The following is a 13,231-nucleotide window of genomic DNA, read 5'->3' as shown; positions in this document are numbered from 1 at the left end:
AGGGGGAGAAGGAGGCAGCGTTCGATTCATCTGAACCGTTTGTGTGTCACAGCAACAAAAAAACAAAAAAAACCAGGGAGAACTTTTTAAAATTCAGGCTTTGTTGCTGAAGGAGTGGAGCCAGACAAAGTTTTATTAAAGAGGAACCATGAAGTTCTGCCTCATTAGAAAGAATGCCTGCTCTATATTCAAGGTCTCTGCGGTCTAATAGAGAGGCAGTGACTGGACTAAAATGAGTTTGGTACCAGAGGACAAGTGCTTCAGGGGCCCAGGGTAGTATATACAGCAGAGGAGGCTGGTGGAAGGAGCTATAGGAGGACGGGCTCATGGTAATGGCTGGGATGGAATAAATGGAACGTATCAAACACATCATACATATGAGCCATTACAATGTGCCCACCTTCCAATATCTCCTCCAACCAGCATCCTCTGCTATGCAGTGTTCTATATGAGTCTATAAACCTGAATTAGTGGTTTGGAATCTTACCATGTAAGGGCCCATGTGGATGCAGGCTTTTGCTTTAGCCAAACAGTAGGCCTAACACACCTAATTCAAGGCTTCTCATCAAAGCCTTGATTGAATATTATAATTAGTTGATTCAGATTTGTTGGCCGGAGTTAAAGCCTTCACCCACACCGGCTCGGTCCTCTGGGGGTGGATTGCCCATCCCGGCTGTGAGCTCTAGCAGTGCATGGTCATCAAACCTGGTACTGGACGTTGCAGGCTTTTGTTCTGTCCCAGCACAAACACACTTTCTGCTAATCAAATCATCACAATCACCTTGATTAGTTGAATCTAGTTTGTTGTGCTGGGCTGGAAGGAAAGTGTATACACACCCATTCGCGCTCCCCATTTGGTGACTACTGTTATGCCTAGCCTACAAGCTATAGATTTCAGGCCAGAGCCCTAGGCTATGTCCATTCATTCAAAGACCCATCTCAATACACACTCAGATCCATAGCCTCAAGCTGTTTAGAACAGTAGGCCTGGCTATTGGACCCAATATTATACACACATAGTGTACCTTTCAGGATAGAACCTGCGGTCAGAAAACACAGCTATCATGTCTTGGTGTCTGTTCATCTATTCATATGGTGCCGTGCATCGCTGTCTCTTTTCCCATCCCTTGATAAGGTGAAATGTGGCAACACCTAAAACCTGCATATTCAGCTAAATATAAAAACATGGCTGATGCCTTTTTTTAAATCATCAACTCATGTCATGGTATGTCTTAGGCTATGTGTGGTAACCCAATATAACTTTGGATCATTATGAGATGATAAATACATAAGTGGTTCATGCCTATGACAAGTCTTACACTGCATTAACCAATTTGACCGCATTATAGTATATTATAAAACAGTTAGGCCTACCAATGAATTTGATCTGAGAGCCCATGCATGATGGAGAAACGTGTATTTGTGGGGCAGATGGACAGAACTCTGGGGGTTACCCTCTCTCGTGACCCCCTGCAGATGGCCCGACCAAACCAAAGCCTCCAAGAAGTAGCGGAAAATCGGTAATAAACCGGAACCGAATTGTCAATAACGAGGACAATTAAACGCGTTTGGGAGGCGAACTCTCGCTGCGCTTCAGCCCTCGTTACTGCGTGAAATATGTGCAGGCCTGGTTGACCGATGGAGACTCCATTAACGGGAATCTGGTGGTCATACATATATTATGGAGTTTAAGTGAGCCATCAAAGAGGCACGATTGCAAATGAAGACCACGAGGTTGGCGTATATTCCTGCAATCGATGTTCTAGGCTATTTCCGTTGGATTTTTTTGAATGAAATAGTAAAGGAACACAGTTGAAGTTGGTCCAGATTCCTCTACGAATTAAAATCTGTCTCTAAGAGTATTCTAGTAGGCTATAATATCCAGGCCTAATGTTATTTTTCTATAGGTCTAACCCTATATTTTTGTTACGCACGGGAGAGGGGTTGCATTATAGGCTGCTTCATGTTCTCTTCTCAAATATATTATTTTTTACAGTCGATCAACTCAATGCTATATTAGCCAGCTCAGTGTAATGAAGCGTAGGCCTATTGCATGCATAATGCCATTAGGGGAATCCCCACTGTCTATAACCTCTCCAGAAATAGCCATGGTGAATTTAAACTACCCAACTTCATAGTCATTCAAATATCCTATCACAAATCAACGGCTTTATAACTACTTTGTAAATGCATCTCTCTTGGTCCGAAGGAAAGGGCTCTTTTTAGACAGGACGTCATTGTCCTCGCGCGTCAGAAGGGCCATTTAGAACACCGCGGGGTCCCTCTTCTCCCCGGCGAGGACTGGAACCCGTGAGACAGGTGTACATTTTAAACTGTTAATGAGGCGCGTCTAAATCCAATCAAAAGGCGCTCCGTGCAGCGCGCCATTCTCCCAGTTCAGTTAGTCCTTACTAGACAAAAGCCACCCGAGTGTTTTCCTCGCTAAACGGTAGTGAATGGGCGCACGCGGCGGGAGTTATATTGTAGATCCAAACCCCTGTTGATAGCAACTGCTACTGTTTAACCAACAGAGGCGAGTGGCTATCTCTATATGGTAAACAAGACCCTTATAGAATATAACAGATTGCATTAATATTCTGTAAAACATACAACACAGAGTTTGGGTGCCACGAACCTGCTATCAGGCGTGTGCTTTCAGACACTGGACTCCCATAGATTTAGAGACAAACAGGATAGACTAGCAGTGGTAGGTAAAGTGAATGACATGCCACTATTAGTCCTAGGCTTATTTTTAAAGCAGTGGCGCTGGAAATACCAACCCAGTATCACAATATTTCATAAAATCGGCCTGCAGCAGCCAACACGTATTGGATAGACATTTCTATAGCACTTTTTTGAGGAGTTACATGCAGTACATTGCACATTTTCATTTCAAGTGGTTCAGGGACTCAGCTTCATGCAATGACTGGATGAGAGAGAGACCCACTGAATGGAACTCCTATTACCTCAGATTGGCCAAGTGGTGAAAGATGAACTGTGTATACAAGGGTAAATTATAGCGTAGCCTGGGAAGCAACAGAGGGGCCATTCCATTTGTAACACTTAGTGTGAATGTGTCCTGTCAGTCATAAGGATAGTGCTCTGAGAGAAGGACTACTTTCAACAATTTCCACGGAACATTTTCCAAAAACACATTTACTCAAAGAACAGTGCAGATGTAAAGTTTGGTAACAGAATTATACGACCTCGTTTTCCAAAAAGGGTTAAATATCTACTCTAATTTTAGATTCAAAGATGTTTGCAGAAAGAATGGGATGTCAACTATGACACGACACCTTGAGTTTGAAAAATCTCTTTTGATTATTGAACTACAATAAGTGAAGTGTATTAACACCCGGTAACAGAGTGATGGTAACAGAGTGATGGTAACAGAATGATGGTAACAGAGTGATGGTAACAGAGTGATGGTAACAGAGTGATGGTAACAGAGTGATGGTAACAGAGTGATGGTAACAGAGTGATGGTAACAGAATGACATCATGGGTCCGTGATCTGTACTATACAGAAATGCATAATGATGAATGTCATTCTCTATCCTGAATAGGTAAACAAAGGTAGAAATATGTAATATCCTCTTTGTGTAATTGGATATTATTCTACACACGGTCTATTATTCGAATGTACTTCGCTCCCAAACAAGACCACATTTGGTTGGTTCGCACTGCACCAAATCTACACCGATGTCTGAGTTTCACAAGTTTGGACATCACGCAGTAGACTACAGCACAGCACAGCAGAGTAGAATTCAGTACAGTACAGTAAGGTATAGTACTATAGAGTTGAGTAGAGTTAAGTAGAGTCAAATACAGTAGAGTATAGTTCAAATCAAATCCAAGTTTATTTGTCACATGCGCCAAATACAAGATGTGTAGACTTTACCGTGAAATGCTTACTTACAGACCCTTATCCAACAGTGCGGTTCAAGAAGATTTAAGAAAATGGTGCCAAGTGAGTGTGCGGGGGTACACGTTAGTTGAGGCAATTTGTACATGTAGGTAGGGGTGAAGTGACTATGCATAGATAATAAACAGCGAGTAGCAGCAGTGTACAAAACAAATGGAGGGCCTCATTAGCTCATTGTTATGGATGTGACCAAATAAATGTCACCAGCTTAAACAAATGCAAATGAAGCTACTTTGCTGTTATTCTGGTTTTACTTTTTGACGTGACTGTAAGTTAGTTGTAGTTGGCTGGCTAGCAAGCAAGGGATAAGAACGTTTCCAGACAGTTTGGCAATGGAACATGTATAAGGAACGACTGGGTCGTTACAGAACAAAAAGATTGAAGGACTGCGTTGCGTCTCTGGCAACCGAACCAATAGCATGAATGACCACCCGGCTTGGGTAGCAACTCAAGATTTGTGTTGGGACTATATCTTGTGGAAGGATGAAAAGTCAAATAATGTTTTTAATGAAAATATGTCAATCATTGCTTTAATATGTTGTTAACCCGTTGTATAAAAGTGATAATGCCCTCAAAGCCGGTGTTTGGTTAGGCCCCCCGAGCCAATATAATCTCCAAACACCGGCTTCTCTGGCATTATCGCTTAAATACAAGAGACCGCGTTTTACTCAGTCACATTCATCCAAATATCCTCCGCGGAACCTTGGGACAAGCAGGCAGAAAGAAACAGAAAGATTTGACCGCGGTTCAACTGTAAATATCACAGGTAGAAGGAGCTTAGTTACCAGTATCTTTGTTTATATGGCTTGTTTAAAAATATATATATATTGAAAGACGTGGACGGAACAGTATCTATTCATTCTCCTCGCAACTAGCACGAAACTAATGTGCCTGATATGCAGTGAGTCCGTAGCTCTCGTGAAAAGTGCCAATGTTAAGCGCCATTGTGACACCAAGAATAGTAAATTCGATCAAAGGTATCCCCTGAACAAGAGGTGGGAACAAACCAGATGAACCAACTCAAATCCCAACAAAGTCCTTGTCAATTCCGTTACAACCCAAGAACGTGCAATGGATTGTTCACTGAGGATAGCTCGGGTTTTAGAAAAACACAAAAAAAACATTTTCAGAAGAGGAGATGGTACATGAATGCATGTGTGAAGTTGCTGACACCTTGCTTGAAGGTAAACAAAAAGATGAGCTCAGGGATACGATCAAACAGATCCCACTGTCAGATTCCACAGCAAAGAGGAGAACTGAAATATTAGCTGAAGATTTAACTTCACAACTTGATGAGGCCATTCATTCTGCACCATGCATTTCGTTAGCTGTGGATGAATCAACAGATAACACTGACAATGCCCAGCTTCTGGTGTTTGTCAGATTTTATAACGAAACAAAGAAAGAATTACTGCGAGGAGCAGTTGGGCTTAACAAATCTCGAAGCACACACACATAGAGGATATCCATGAGGCCATCAAAGGTCTCTGACTAAAAGGGGGATAAATCTGAAGTCACTGGTCTCCATCACTACAGATGGAGGTTCAGCCATGAAGGGACTGGTTTCACGCTTGAAAGACGACCACCCTGACCTGACAGCATATCAATGCATCATCCATCAATCTGACCTGTGTGCCAGTCTGGGAAAATAATATTCTGAGGTCATGACAACGATAATGAAACTGATCAACTTTTTAAGAGCAACATCATCCCTACAACATAGATACAGAAGAAAAAGACTGAAGGACTGGGTTGCGACTCTGGCAACCGAACCAATAGCATGGACCACCATCCGGCTCGGGTTGCAACGATGATGAAACTGATCAACTTTTTAAGAGCAACATCATCCCTACAACACTGCCTGCTACAAGGCATTCTGACAGAGGCAAATGGCAATTCTGATGACTTACTACTGCACAACAATGGCAGATGGCTCAGCAAAGGCAGGGTTTTGGAACGCTTTTGGGCCATTCAGGAGGAAATCAAATCTTTCTTATCAGAGCAAAAGAGTGGCAAGGCCACTCAGTTTCTGAGTTTTTGGAAGATGAGGAGAAGATGGGAACAGTTGCATTTTTGACAGACATGACATCACACCTTAATCAACTGAATGTTAAGCTGTAGGAATGGGACAGCACAGTGTGTGATATGATAACAGCAGTCCGGGCTTTCCAGAAGAAATTGGAGCTTTTTAAGAATGATCTCCAGGGAGAACTTGTCCACTTCCTCAGTCTTCTGGTGCAAACGCAGGGAGACAAAGATGTTCCCAAACCATGTTGATTTCATACTGAAGTTGAAGGATTTGATGACTACACTGTTGGAAGAGAACTGCTGCAGCTCACCCAGAACCCCTTCTTGGTCACAAACGTAACAAAGTTGTCAGAAGAAGCAAAACAGATCTTCAGATTGGTAGAAGTTTCATCACCGCAAATGGAGTTGATTGAGCTGCGAGAAAATGGCCCTGTCAATTTTTGGGGAAAGATGGTGCCTGTAGCTGATGTCCCTGTTCTCAGGAAACTGGCATTATACATCCTGACCATGTTTGGCTCCACATACAGCTGGGAATCAGCCTTCTCCACAATGAACTTTATTCAAAACAAATACCGCACCAGGCTCGTCAATGAACACCTGCACCAGTGTCTCAGAGTTGCTCTCGCACCATTTGTGCCAAAGTTCAAAGCATTGACAAGAGACAGAAAGTGTCATTTCTCTCATTAATACAGGGCAAGGCCCCGAGTGACCTATACATGAATATTGTATATGCCCCTTAGTGACGTTATGTACATTCAGATGATTCTCCTTTGTTCTCCAGAAAACATGCACTGTATTTTCTTGAAAGAAATCATAATAATTCAAGGCCCTTGTACAATGGTTCACTCTTTGCATAGATAATTATGCAACCACTTTTGTTCATCAGCAATGTTGATGCAATGTTGCACATGTTTGCGTTCTAAAGAATCTGTAACCAATTCAAATTGTAGTCTCATTTAATGAACATTTGGTATAACAACATGTTTCCTAAGTCGTAGACGACTATGTTTGTTGCTACGCTGTACCGCAGCGCCGATAAAGGACGATATCCATCCGGACCTTTGCCGCCTAGGAAATTTGTGTCACTGGACCATCTCTAATACTAGTTGAGTAACCCTGCTGTACTGTATTGTACTGATCTATACTCTACTTTTCTTTACTGTATTGTACTGTACTGTGCTCTACTACAGTGTGCTGTTCAAACTTGTGAAACAGACGTCTATGATTGGTTCAGATTTGGACTGACCAAATTTCAACTGCTGTTCAAAATCGGACGTCTGGTGTCGGCCGGTGCTCAGTAGGTGAGAAGGCTGGTTACAGTAAATGGAAAGAGAGGGAATTCATGGGTAGGTATCAGTAAGAGGGTATATTAACTGAAGAGAGAGAGAAGGGAGTCGGGGGGAGAGAGAGGGAGGGGTTGTCCAGACTGTTTTCATCACACACTTGCTTTGACCACCCGATGACAGAAAGAGAAAGAAAACAGTTATGAGCTGAACATAACAGTATGCCAGTGGAAGAGAGGACAGTAGCAGGTGACCCAACTGTGGATTGTGACTGCTATAAATTCCCATTGTAGACAATTCAGTTGCAGTCATTCTGTTACCGATTTGATAAGAGAATTACAGTATGTGTTTTAATCACTTAATAAATCATCAACCAAATTGTTATCAGACTGTTACCTAATTGGTAGGTCTACCTTTACTTGCTACTTCTGTGAACTTTCATTATCCCCCCTCTTCATGAGGGAGAGAAATGTGAAAATATCTTAAAGATATGTGAGTTTTCGGTAACAGAATGACAAGACATTAGGCAATATTTCTTAAACTTACAGATGGGAAATAATTTCTGCAAAACTAAATATAAATGTCGATATTAGGTAGCAGGGGTATTTACCTCAACATTATTGTGTTTTGATATATTTGTAATACATTTTACTTTTTATGCAAGATGTTTTCTAGGACCCATTTTCCATCTGTTTTACCAGAAATAAAACCCTTTTCTTATTCCAAATGTTTAGGATGGAAAATGGTTGAAAATAAATATATGCAGTACCAGTCAAAAGTTTGGGCACACCTACTCATTCAAGGGTTCTACATTGTAGAATAATAGTGAAGACATCAACACTATGAAATAACACCAAAAACGTGTTCAACAAAACAAAATATATTTTAGATTTCAGATTCTTCAAAGTAGCCACCCTTTACTTTGATGACAGCTTTGCACACTAGGCATCCTCTCAACCAGCTTCATGAGCTAGTCACCTGGAATGCATTTCAATTAACAGTTGTGGCTTGTTAAAAGTTCATTTGTGGAATTTCTTTATTTTTTTAATGTGTTTGAGCCAATCAGTTGTATTGTGACAATGTAGGCGTGGTATACAGAAGATAGCCCTATTTGGTAAAAGACCAAGTCCATATAATGGCAAGAATAGCTCAAATAAGCAAAGAGAAATGACAGTCCATCCATACTTTAAGACAAGAAGGTCAGTCAATCCGGAAATTGTCAAGAACTTTTAAAGTTTCTTCAAGTGCAGTCACAAAAACCATCAAGCGCTATGATGAAACTGGCTCTCATGAGGACCAACACAGGAAAGGAAGACCCAGAGTTACCTCTGCTGCAGAGGATAAGTTCCTTAGCGTTATCAGACTCCTAAATTGCAGCCCAAATAAATGCTTCACAGAGTTCAAGTAATCAGGCCTTCATGGTCTAATTGCTGCAAAGAAACCACTACTAAAGGACACCAATAATAAGAAGAGACTTGCTTGGGCCAAAACACGAGCAATGGACATTAGACTGGTGGAAATCTGTCCTTTGGTCTGATGAGTCCAAATTGGAGATTTTTGGTTCCAACCGTCATTTCTTTGTGAGACACAGAGTAGGTGAACGGATGATCTCCGCATGTGTGGTTCCCACCGTGAAGCATGGAGGAGGAGGTGTGATGGTGTGGGGTTGCTTTGCTGGTGACACTGTCTGGGATTTATTTAGAATTCAAGGAACAATTAACCAAATTTGTCAAAGACTCCAGCCACCCTAGTCATAGACTGTTCTTTCTGCTACCACACGGCAAGCGGTACCGGAGCGCGAAGTCTAGGTCCAAGAGACTTCTGACCAGCGTCTACCCCCAAGCCATGAGACTGCTGAACATCTAGTCAAATGGCTACTCAGACTAGTTGCATTGTCCCCCCCCCCCCACCCCCTCTTTTACACTGCAGCTACTCTCTGTTTATTATCAATGCATAGTCACTTTAACTCTACCTACATGTACATATTACTTCAATTACCTCAACTAACCTGTGCCCCCGCACATTGACTCTGTTGGTTAAGGGCTTGTAAGAAAGCATTTCACTGTAATATTTCACTGTAATACCTGTTGTATTCGGTGCATGTGACAAATACAATTTGATTTGATTTGAAGCTGGTTGAAAGAACGTGAAGAGTGTGCAAAGCTTTTTTGGTTACTACATGATTCCATATGTGGTATTTCATAGTTTTTATGTCTTCACTACTATTCTACAATGTAGAAAAAGTCAAAATAAAGAAAAAACCCTTGAATGAGTAGGTGTGTCCAAACTTTTAACTTGGTACTGTATATATATATATTTTTTTACATACAGTATATACGTATGCCTCAATTAAAAAAAATATAGACTCTTAGCTTTCATTTGGCACCAATGTGGAAATGGAAATGCCCTACAGGAACAGATGGGATAAGAGCCTGCTCTCACCTCCGGGTCTGTCACACACCGCAGGGGTTAATGTGTGTTAATTGGCTACATTATTCTAATTGGAATGAGTGTGCACATCCGAGGCACGCGAAGGAGTGTGCTGTTAACATTGTGTGTGTGTGTGTGTGTGTGTGTGTGTGTAGTGTACTGTGTACCCATCTTAAAAAGGAGACAGGAGATTATGCAAATGAGCTTGTGTGACAGACTCAAGGAAGGTGACAGTGTCTCACGCAGAGTTTAATGTACCACCTTCGTGCTTGCGCGACCACATAAGTGCAATCTGTTCCATCAGAACCTGTGACCATTATTTATATCTCTCTTACTCAACCAATGCCAGCTGACACACAACAAACTATTTTTACGTCATGTAAGAGTGCAGGGAGAGTTAAGTAAAAGGTGAGGTTAAGTAAGGCTCATGTCCTCTCTAGCATGGTCTGATGACATATGTGATACATTGGCAATTACGTGCCCTCTTCTCGTCTCTAATATCCTCTCCTCTCTTCCTTTCTTCCGCTTTCCTCTCATCTTCTCCTCTCCTCCTCTCCCTTGGATTCAGATTTAAGTCGCTCTAGTGCAAGGATGGTGGAAAAGTGACTGGAACACAAAGATTGGCCTACTTTCTGCTCTTATTGAGAATATATGAGTTGAAGTGATTTCGTGCTAACGCCTGTCTGATTTTAATTAACAAGCAGCCCTGGCGATAAAACCCACTCTGTCTATATCTACCAGCAATTATACTGATACACCCACTTTCTAAATTGAGAGGGGGAAATGGTGAGAGAGAGTGGGGGTGGTGGGCGGTGGCTGAAGAGAGGGGTTCGAAAAGGAGAAAGAGGGGGGGAGATGGAGGGAGAGGGAGATGGAAAGAGGAGGGGGAAGAGAGTTGACTGTTTAAGTAAAAAATAAATGAAATTCATCATTTAACCGAATGCCCACAAGCAGTTAGGAGGCGCAGTGATTCAAACATATGCATTTTCATCTCCAACGCATGGCTGTGGGTGTTTCGCTAACACACACGCACACGCACACACACTCACACACACTCGCACTCTCTCTAATCAAAGATTACACACACACTAACACTCTAATGAAAGATCACACGCATACACAAGCGTAGACACACACACACACACACACACACACACACACACACACACACACACACACACACACACACACACACACACACACACACACACACACACACACACACAAACACACACAGGCACACACAAATGATTCCATTCTATTCATAATTGCATGTTTTTCCTCATCAAACATAAAGTTCAGTTGTATATGAGCTCCTGTTGTTCTCACCACATATATTATATATATGTGTTCTGTGTGGTACGATGTCATGGTTATATCTGCGGTTCAGTCATTTGGAAATAATGATACTGCCAGTTATTTCAGAGAGAGGACTCATTGTGGGCATGTAGTGCTAGTGAGCTGTGTGGTGCTTGGGGCGATATGTGTGATGGTTTGAAGCCGCTGAGTGTGTGTGTGTTGGCTTGAAGTTTCTGTGTGTTTATATTGATTGGCTTCTAAGGGATTCCAGTCTGACTGATAATCTCAACATTTCTATCTCCTCTCTTCCTCTCCATCCACCTCTCCTCCTCTTCTCTCCTCTCCTCCTCTCCATCCCCCTCTCCTCCTCTTCTCTCCTCTCCTCCTCCTCTCCATCCCCCTCTCCTCCTCTTCTCTCCTCTCCTCCTCTCCATCCCCCTCTCCTCCTCTTCTCTCCTCTCCTCCTCTCCATCCCCCTCTCCTCCTCTTCTCTCCTCTCCTCCTCTCCATCCCCCTCCTCTTCTCTCCTCTCCTCCTCTCCATCCCCCTCCTCTTCTCTCCTCTCCTCCTCCTCTCCATCCCCCTCTCATCCTCTTCTCTTCTCTCCTCCTCTCCATCCCCCTCCCCTCCTCTTCTCTCCTCTCCTCTCCTCCTCTCCATCCCCCGCTCCTCCTCTTCTCTTCTCTTCTCTCCTCCTCTCATCCCCCTCCCCTCCTCTTCTCTCCTCTCTCCTCCTCTCCACCCCCCTCCCCTCCTCTTCTCTCCTCTCCTCCTCTCCATCCCCCTCCCATCTCCTCTCATCCACCTATAGAGTGTTCTCTGCAGACTCTCCCTAACCATTCCCAGCAATCTCCCCTCCACTTTGTACATGCCCCTTCAAATAGCTGTCACTCAAATCATGTTCACATGTTCATCATTGATTTAAAGGGGAACTGAGCGAGGGAAGGGAGCAACTGAATATAAAAGCAGAAATCAAATATGGCTAGATACACACGTACAGTACCAGTCAAAAGTCTGGACACACCTACTCATTCAAAGCTTTTTCTTTATTTTTACTATTTTCTACATTGTAGAATAATAGTGAAGACATCAAAACTATGAAATAACACATATGGAATCATGTAGTCACCAAAAAGTGTTAAACAAATCAAAATACATTTGAGATTTGAGATTTTTCTAAGTTGCCACCCTTTGCCTTGATGACAGCTTTGCACACGCTTGGTATTCTCTCAACCAGCTTCATGAGGTAGTCATCTGGAATGTATTTCAATTAACATGTGTGCCTTGTTAAAAGTTAATTTGTGGAATTTCTTTCTTTCTTAATGAGCTTCAGCCAATCAGTTGTGTTGTGACAAGGTAGGGGTGGTATACAGAAGATAGCCCTACTTGGTAAAAGACCAAGTCCATATTATGGCAAGAACAGCTCAAATAAGCAAAGAGAAATGACAGTCCATCATTACTTTAAGACATGAAGGTCAGTCAATCCGGAAAATTTCAAGAACATTGTTTCTTCAAGTGCACTCGCAAAAACCATCAAGCACTGTGATAAAACTGGCTCTCATGAGGACCGCCACAGGAACGGAGACCCAGAGTTGCCTCTGCTGCAAAGGAACCTCTCGGTTCATGCCATGTGGGAGATCTTTGTGGGCTGTACTCAACCTTGTCTCAGGATAGTAAGTTGGTGGTTGAAGATATCCCTCTAGTGGTGTGGGGGCTATGCTTTGGCAAAGTGGGTGAGGTTAAATCCTGCCTGGTTGGCCCTGTCCGGGGGTATAGTTGGACGGGGACACAGTGTCTCCTGACCCCTCCTGTCTGAGCCTCCAGTAATTATGGTGCAGTAGTTTATGTGTCGGGGGGGCTAGGGTCAGTCTGTTATATCTGGAGTAGTTCTCCTGTCTTATCCAGTGTCCTGTGTGAATTTAACTTCTCTAGGATAGGGGGCAGCATTTTCACTTTTGGATAAATAGCGTGCCCAATTTCAACTTCCTTTTACTCATCCCCAGAATATGAGATATGCATATTAATAGTAGATTTGGATGGAAAACACTCTGAAGTTTCTAAAACTGTTTGAATCATGTCTGTGAGTATAACAGAACTTATGTAGCAGGCAAAACCCCGAGGAATAACCATTCAGATTTCTTTAGGTCACTGTCTGTTCAATGAGTTTTCATTGGGATACTAGATTTCTAAGTTACTTGTTTTCAGTTCCTACCACTTCCACTGGATGTCACCAGTCTTTGGAAATTGGTTGAGGTTATTCCTTTGTG

This window comes from Salvelinus fontinalis, chromosome 26 (assembly GCF_029448725.1).
Source record: "Salvelinus fontinalis isolate EN_2023a chromosome 26, ASM2944872v1, whole genome shotgun sequence".
Taxonomy (NCBI): Eukaryota; Metazoa; Chordata; class Actinopteri; order Salmoniformes; family Salmonidae; genus Salvelinus; species Salvelinus fontinalis.
Note: the sequence above shows the minus strand (reverse complement) of the source record.